The following is an 8,516-nucleotide window of genomic DNA, read 5'->3' as shown; positions in this document are numbered from 1 at the left end:
TACTTGTTATCTCTTTTTAACTAGACCTTGGTCTTTTTCTTTGTCACGCCCCAGAGGAGTCCCTGTCCGAGAAAATTTCGGCAGCATCTCCCCTGTACGGTGGACAATCTGAAACTTTTCTACATCTCACAAATACCTCAGCCACAGGCGGCTGGAATAATAACAACAAAATAAAGCATTACCATGCAGTTTATATAAGTAAACAGATAGATTAAACCCTGACTCGAAATCAACCCTACTCCACTACACTCGTAAAGCTCAAATCCGACGAACTCACCTCTTCTGCCGTCCAGGCAGGCATGTAGTAGAATAAATCCAAATCATACCAAAAGTCCATCAAACGGAAAGATTCCATACAATATCCATATGTAAAGTCCAAAACAAAACTAAAACAAAGTCTGATAGCGAAAAGCTAAAATAAAACAACAACTCAAAAACCAACAGAGGAGTAGCACTACGTGCTGTGGGGACCAGCAACTGGAACTCCCTCCTGACAGCATCAACCTGAAAATATCCACAATGGAGGCGGGGTGAGTCCAACACTCAGCAGGTACAATTGATATGCAAAGTAAAGAAATAACACCTAGCACTAATCATGCATACAGTCTCCTGATAAAAATAAAGGTAAATGCAAACCGAAGAAGACAGGAGAGAATCTGTACTAACCAGGACCAAATAAAAGGACAAACAGTCCGAAAGGTATAGAAGACCTGTATGCATGTCAATCAAGGTATCCAAGCAATGTGCAGCATATAAGTGCAACAAACACAAACACAAACAATAAATGCATCATGTATATGATGCCAATGTCATGGTCACCCCTTACGCCAGTCAGCCAACTCACAACATAAGTGGGACCAAGTGGGTAGGGCTGTGACGACCGTGCACTCAGCAACACTACTCCTGATGAGTGATCTAGTGGACGGGATGCTGTCGAAGTACATACATACTCCTACCCCAAATCATAAATGGGGGAGCGCAATGCTCTCATCTCCCGGTACGCTATGACGGGGAGGAATCTCTAACGTGCTACACGCTGCGTCACACTACCCATGAGCGGATCAACGGAGCACCGGAAGAGTCAAACTGACGTGCTACCACGCTGTATCTCGCTACCTATGAGCGTCACAACGGAGCACCGAACAGTGATGAAACTGGCAATGTGCTCGACAATAATGGAGCAATCTATCGCACAGCATGCGATCATGCAAATGGTGCATGCCACTAAGCATGGTAATATAGTAAACCAACCTCTGGACATATAATAATGGGCACCATAATGAATAGGTCATATCAAGACATACTGATCAATAAGGTATCAAACCTAGGTCCTGAACATGTGAAACATGGTTATATCACTACCCATGAGCATGATAGATCGGGTACATGATCAATACGAGATGCAATCAAACAATCAATCAAACAGGTAACATGTATTGGGCAGTGATTAACCGAAACAAATAGGAAACACAATTAATGCAACATATTATTTTCATTACTAAGCATATCAAAGACAATAAGTGAAAAGTACCCGCCTCCGATAAAATGGTGCAAATCTGACTCCGAGATACTCGTCTCGCGTCAAGGTCCTGTATATTAAACATATAATTTACATTTTTATTTAGCTACAAATTTAAACGAATAGCTAAATAAAATCTTCTAAATTAATTTAGGGTAAATCCCTAATCATTCCACTACTCGATTACTTTAAAACCTACACATGAATCTAAGTTAACAATTTTTGCTAACAGAACTAACAATCATCTACCACAAAGATTAAAACCCTAACCTCACCTCAAGTTCCACAGTTTTATTCAAGAACAAGAAGATGCTGGAATTAAAGAGTTGCTGCCCAATTAAGGTTAATTGCTGCTGGAATGAGGGAATGCTGGAATGAGGGGTTTTTGCCGCACAATTAGGGTTGTTGGCTGCTAGAAACAAAACAAGCAACCCAAATCAGTATATTCCCTTCCAAATCAGGTTCCCAAACTAAACTAAGATAGGTCATCAAAGCTTATATCAAGAATTCATTACCCAATTGACCTCCTCCTCCGGTTGTAACCCACTGTTGCTGGCAACAACGTCACTTGCAGTGGTCGGCCAGTGATCACAATCCACAATGTAGATCAGAGCAGAAATGGGGAAAAACTAGGGCACGACACTGATGAGGAAGATCCCTGCGATCGCCGGCTGCTCAAGCAAGGAATAAGGCGGTGGTCGGCAGTGGCGTCGGAGCCGACTAGGGCACTCGAGATGGAGTAAAACTCGGCTCTGATGTGAGGTGATCGGAGATAGGGCTCGGGGTGGCCGCCTGTGGTGGCGGCGTGAGATGCTAGGGCACAGGGACGGCGTCGCTGGAGTCGGGGCAGAGGCTAGAGTCGGGTCCTCGGCTGCGTTGGCTCGAGAGTCGCCGGCGTTGTCCCGTGCGGCGACGTCGCTGTCGAGTAGAGAAGGCGGCTCGGCAAAGACCCGAGAGAGAAGAGGGCTCGGCAGAAGTCGGCAGCGTTGAGATGCTCCGCGAGTGGTTTGTGCCGTCAAAGGAAGAGGAGAAGAGGAAGGAGAAGAACCGCCGAGTGGCCGGCGGTTAGTGCACGCCGGCGGTTAGGGCTTCGGCGCGAGAAGAATCGGCGTCGGGGCCGAGTGAGGCTCGGGAGAGAAGGAAATATAGGCACGGGAAAAAAAAATAAATGAAAAAGAAAAGGAATAAGGAATTTATAAAAGAAACAATTCCTCGCTTAAATGGGGTAACCCAAACAGGCTTTTCTGGGCCCCGTTTTTATCCCCGTCAACTCGTCCGTACGAGCTCCGAAAAATTCCCGAAAAATGTCCAAAAATTCCGGAAAATTTCCTTATTCATATTCGCCTATTTTCGGTATTGTACATTCTCCCCCACTTATAAAAATTTGGTCCCCAAATTTCATTATCTACCATCAGCAAGTACTAACAATAGACAAGAAGTATAAATGCTGAACGGTAAACTATGCGTACATACCTCAAGTGAAAAGATGGTGATATCGAGCTCGGATAGTGTCCTCGAGCTCCCAAGTAGCCTCCTCGTCTGAATGATGCTGCCATCCGACTTTAACCAGCCGGATAGTCTTGTTCCGCAACTGACGCTCTTTCCGGTCGAGAATCCGTACCGGAACCTCCTCATATGTAATGTCAGGCTGAACTGGAACTGGAATATCTGCCAGCACATGTGTCAGATTAGGTACGTATCTCCTCAGCATCGATACGTGGAATACATCATGAACGCCTGACAGGGACGGTGGTAGTGCCAGTCGGTAAGCTACTACTCCGATCCTCTCCAATATCTCGAAAGGACCAATATACCGCGGAGCTAGCTTACCCCTGAGGCCAAATCTCTTCACCCCTTTCGTGGGTGAAACTCGTAGAAATACATGGTCGCCAACAGAGAACTCTAGTGGTCTGCGTCTCCGATCTGCATAACTCTTCTGGCGGTCCTATGCCTCTGACATCCTCCGTCTGATAGTACGGACTAACTCTGCGTCCTGCTGAGCTCTCTGAGGTCCCAACAGCTGGGCCTCTCCAACCTCATCCCAAAGGACGGGTGTCCAACAAGGTCTACCATACAACGCCTCAAACGGTGCCATCTGGATAGCCGAATGGAAGCTGTTGTTGTAGGCAAACTCTACTAACGGCAGATGGTCCTCCCAACTGCCTCCGAAATCCATAACACATGACCTCAGCAGGTCCTCTAAAGTCTGAATAGTCCGCTCTGACTGTCCATCTGTCTGTGGATGGAAGGCTGTACTGAAACGGAGCTGTGTACCCAAGGCCTGCTGCAGACTCTGCCAGAAACGAGACGTGAACCGTGGATCTCTATCCGAAATGATACTCAACGGAACACCATGTAGTCTGATGATCTCTCGACAATACAGATCTGCCAATCGATCCAGGGAATCAATCCTCCGGATCGCTAAGAAGTGCGCTGATTTGGTTAATCGATCAACGATTACCCAAATCGCGTCATGGCCTCGTCGTGTCCTCGGCAACCCTACCACAAAGTCCATGGTAATGTGATCCCACTTCCACTCAGGAATAGGAATCCGCTGAAGTAATCCTGCAGGTCTCTGGTGTTCAGCCTTCACCTGCTGACAGACAAGACATCTAGCTACAAAATCCGCGATGTCTTTCTTCATCCCGTTCCACCAATAGGAACGTCTCAAATCTCGATACATGCGGGTTCCGCCTGGATGGATCGCAAATCGAGTACGGTGTGCCTCCTGGAGTAGCTCCTGTAAGACCGGATGAGACTGAGGTACGCATAATCTGTCTCGGAAGTATATAATACCCTCCTCGTCTCGTGTAAACTCGGTCTGCTGCCCGGAAGCTATCTGACTGCCAATAAACTGCAAATGCTGATCACTGGCCTGGGCCTCTCGGATCTTCGTCCTGATCGACGACTGAGCAACCATGGTAACCAGAATACCCTGCTCTGTCGGTCCCTGCTCCTCAAGATCTAACTCCGAGAAACTCTGAATCAAGTCCGTGACTGAAGTCCGGTGGCAAGCCAAAGTCCCTCTGGACTTCCTGCTGAGTGCATCTGCAACCACATTAGCTTTCCCCGGGTGATAGCTAATGGTACAATCATAGTCCTTCAGGAACTCCATCCATCTCCTCTGTCGGAGATTAAGCTCCTTCTGAGTGAAAATATATTTGAGACTCTTATGATCAGTGAGAATCTCAAATATGATACCGTATAAATGATGACGCCAAAGCTTCAGAGCAAAGATGATGGCAGCTAACTCCAAGTCATGAACTGGGTAGTTCTTCTCATGCTCCTTCAGCTGACGAGAAGCATAAGAGACTACTCTGCCGTGCTGCATCAGAACAGCGCCCAAACCCTGTAGAGATGCGTCGGTGTAAAGTACAAATCCATCCTCTCCAGAAGGTAAAACCAAAACTGGAGCCGACACTAATCTCCGCTTCAGCTCCTGAAAGCTTGTCTCGTAATCCTCGGACCATGTAAACTTCACGCCTTTTCTGGTAAGACGTGTCAACGGCATAGCAATACGCGAGAAGCCCTCGACAAAACGTTGGTAATATCCGGCTAATCCCAGAAAACTGCGGATCTCCTGAACTGACTTCGGCTGCTCCCAACCGGTGACAGCCTCGATCTTCTGAGGATCAACTGAAATACCTCTGCTAGAAACCACGTGTCCCAGAAACCCAACTGAGGATAGCCAGAATGCACACTTGCTGAACTTCGCGTACAGCTGATGTCGTCGAAGAATCTCCAAGACTGTGCGAAGATGCTGTTCATGCTCCTCCTCGGAACGAGAGTAGACCAATATGTCATCAATGAAAATGATAACAAACTGATCCAGATACTCCAGAAAGATGCGGTTCATCAAATCCATAAACACCGCTGGAGCATTGGTAAGCCCAAATGGCATTACCAAAAACTCATAATGACCGTATCTGGTACGGAAAGCTGTCTTCTGGACATCAGAATCTCTGACTCTCAACTGATGATATCCGGATCGCAGATCAATCTTAGAATACACTGATGTACCTCTGAGCTGATCAAACAAATCCTCGATCCGTGGTAATGGATATTTATTTCTGATGGTCACTGCATTCGTAGTCAATACACAACCTCATAGTACCATCCTTTTTCTTGACAAACAGAACTGGAGAACCCCATGGTGAAACACTAGGGCGAATAAATCCCCTGTCTAAAAGCTCCTGGAGTTGAACCTTCAGCTCGTTCAACTCTTTCGGTGCCATACGATACGGAGCTTTCGATGTCGGCGCGGTTCCCGGAATCAGCTCAATAGCGAACTCCACTGGCCTTCTGGGAGGCAAACCTGGCAGCTCCTCTGGAAATACATCTGGGTACTCCCGGACAACAGGAACGTCGGAGAGCTGCGAACTACTACTGTCCTCAGTACTGATCAACGATAACAGAAAACCATGACAGCCGTGAGACAGCAGCTTCTGCGCCTGAATCGTCGAAATAATCGAGATACCGTCGTCTCTGATGCCAGTGAAACTCCATGAGGGTTGGTTCGGAGGCTGGAAGGTAACCACCCTCGTCTGGCAATCAACGGTAGCATGATAAACTGATAGCCAATCCATGCCAATAATAATATCAAACTCGACCATCTCCAATACTAGAAGATCTACCGTAAGTATCATGTTGCCAAAGTCTAACAGGCAACCTCTGATCTCCTGGGTGACTTCTAAAGCATCACCGGACGGTAGCGAGACAGTCAATCGCTGGGGTTTGCAAGTGGTTAATCTACCAATCTCCCGCATAAAGGTACGGGATATAAAAGAGTGCGAACTACCAGTATCAATCAAAATATCAGCGGTGAATGCATAAATGGAAATCATACCGCGGAAAACGGATCCGTCGGCTCGCTGCGCATCCTCCCTGGTAATCGCATGAACACGTCCAGTCTCTGGCGGAGGAGGAGGAGGTAACGCTGCCACTGAGGCGGTGCTGGATAATGAGCCAGAGAAGACTGAGAGGATGGTGACTGATACTGTGCAGCTGGCTAGGACTGAGTCTGGTACTGCCCCTGAGTCGGATAATAAGGTCCTGAAACAAAACTCTGGGGTGCTACAGAAGCACTGGAGTACTCCTGTCCAAGCATGCCAAATGCTGCTACAGAGGGAGCTGCTCCCTGCTGACGCTGTGAGGGTGTGAATCTCCGCCCTCCTCATCGAGACACTGACTGACTAGACTGTCCCCTCTGCTCTGACCCTCCGGAAGCCGTGTGCTGAGCCTTCAGCTGACAATCTCGACTCTGGTGCCCAGGCAGTTTGTAATAAAAGCAAACTGACTGTTCCAGAGTGCAGGCTGAAGTGATGTGGTCTCTGGAACCACATCGGAAACACTGTATATCGCTGGTGGACTGTTTCCGATCCTGCCGAGGAGACCGGAAACGTCCTGAGGAAGACTGTCCTGACTTCTGAGGCCTACGAGAAACCCCAGAAGAACTCTGACCTGATCGTCTGCGACTACTCTGATGCTGTCCTGTCGCCTGTGTCTGCTGGACCTGCCCTGATGTCTGACCCGTATGCTTTCTTTTCCTGTCCGGATATGCTGTCTGCCGAGCTAACTCTATCATCAAAGCTCGATTCAATGCATCAGAGTAAGATGTAATCCCTAATCTGGCAAGCTGTACATGCAGATAACCATCCAATCCCTGTATAAACTGCATCATGCGAGTTCTGTCCTCCGCAACTAACTCTGGACAAAACTGAGCCAACCGGAGGAATTCAGTATTATACTCGGTCACTGAGCGATTATTCTGCCTCAGACTCATAAAATCCTGTCGGCGAGCCATCTGATAGGACAGTGGAAAGAAACGGCTCTCAAAAGCCTCTCTGAACCTGGTCCATGTGACGTTGCGCTCACCAATAATAGAACGCTGAGTAACCCACCAGGCATTAGCTTCATCCCGTAAATGATAAGCAGCCAGCTCTGCTTTCTCCCACTCGGAGCAAGCCATATAGAAGAAAGTCTGCTCCATAGTCTCTATCCATGACAGAGCCATACTCGGATCGAGATCTCCGCGGAAAAGAGTGAAACGAGTCTTCATCGACTCAGCCAGTGCTAGAATCCTAGCTCGTGCAGCGACAATATCGGTGAGCTGTGTCGGGACGACTGCAGGAACTGGCGGAAACACTGGAGCTGATACTACAGGTGGTACTGCAGAATAAATCGGAGGAGGAACTCCCGGTGCTGCTGTATATACCGGAGCATAAGTCGTCGATGGTACTGACTGGGGAACAAAAGTGGTGGCAGTTGGAGGTACGGTAGGTAATGGTACCGGATATGGTGCAACTGCTGCTACTGTAGGCACTGGGGGCACAGGTGCCACTGGTATAGGATACACTGTAGATCCAAGTGGTGGTGGCACTGAATACGCCGTAGGCTGCGCTAGAGCAGCTGTCGGGTACACCAATGGTACCCCTGATGGTACCGTAAATACGGTAAGAGTGGATACCGTCGGTGTGGCCAAAGTAGGTATCTCTACAGGAGCTATCGGGATTTGAGAGCCCGATGCTCCCGCTGCATCCTCACTAACAGTGGGCATCTCTGGCATATCCAGAGATCCCGTGGTCCTCACACGTGGTCGTCCAGCACCACGTCTCGCAGCAATACGAGTAGATCGTCTCATATCTGTTAAATTAAATTACAGATATCAATACCAATATGACAAACATAAAATAACAACATACCTATTTGCCGTTTGGAGATGTTCCGTCGCTGTCCAGTTCCCAATTTGACCTCAAAATTCCGAACGTACATATCGCCGGAAATCCAAATAAATCCGAAACGGAAATCCGAAACATAACCATATCGAAAATCCGATAATGCCTAGTTTGACTCGCAAACCCGGCTAACCCAAATATCCAGAATACCAACTACCGGTATTCGATAAATCTCCAGAACACCAAAAGCAGATATCATAACCAGCTCTGATACCAAATAAATTGGTATCAGATAAACCACGAAAATCCAAAAATACAAAAAT

Source organism: Zingiber officinale, unplaced genomic scaffold, assembly GCF_018446385.1.
Source record: "Zingiber officinale cultivar Zhangliang unplaced genomic scaffold, Zo_v1.1 ctg72, whole genome shotgun sequence".
Lineage (NCBI taxonomy): Eukaryota > Viridiplantae > Streptophyta > Magnoliopsida > Zingiberales > Zingiberaceae > Zingiber > Zingiber officinale.
This window is presented reverse-complemented; position numbering follows the sequence as displayed.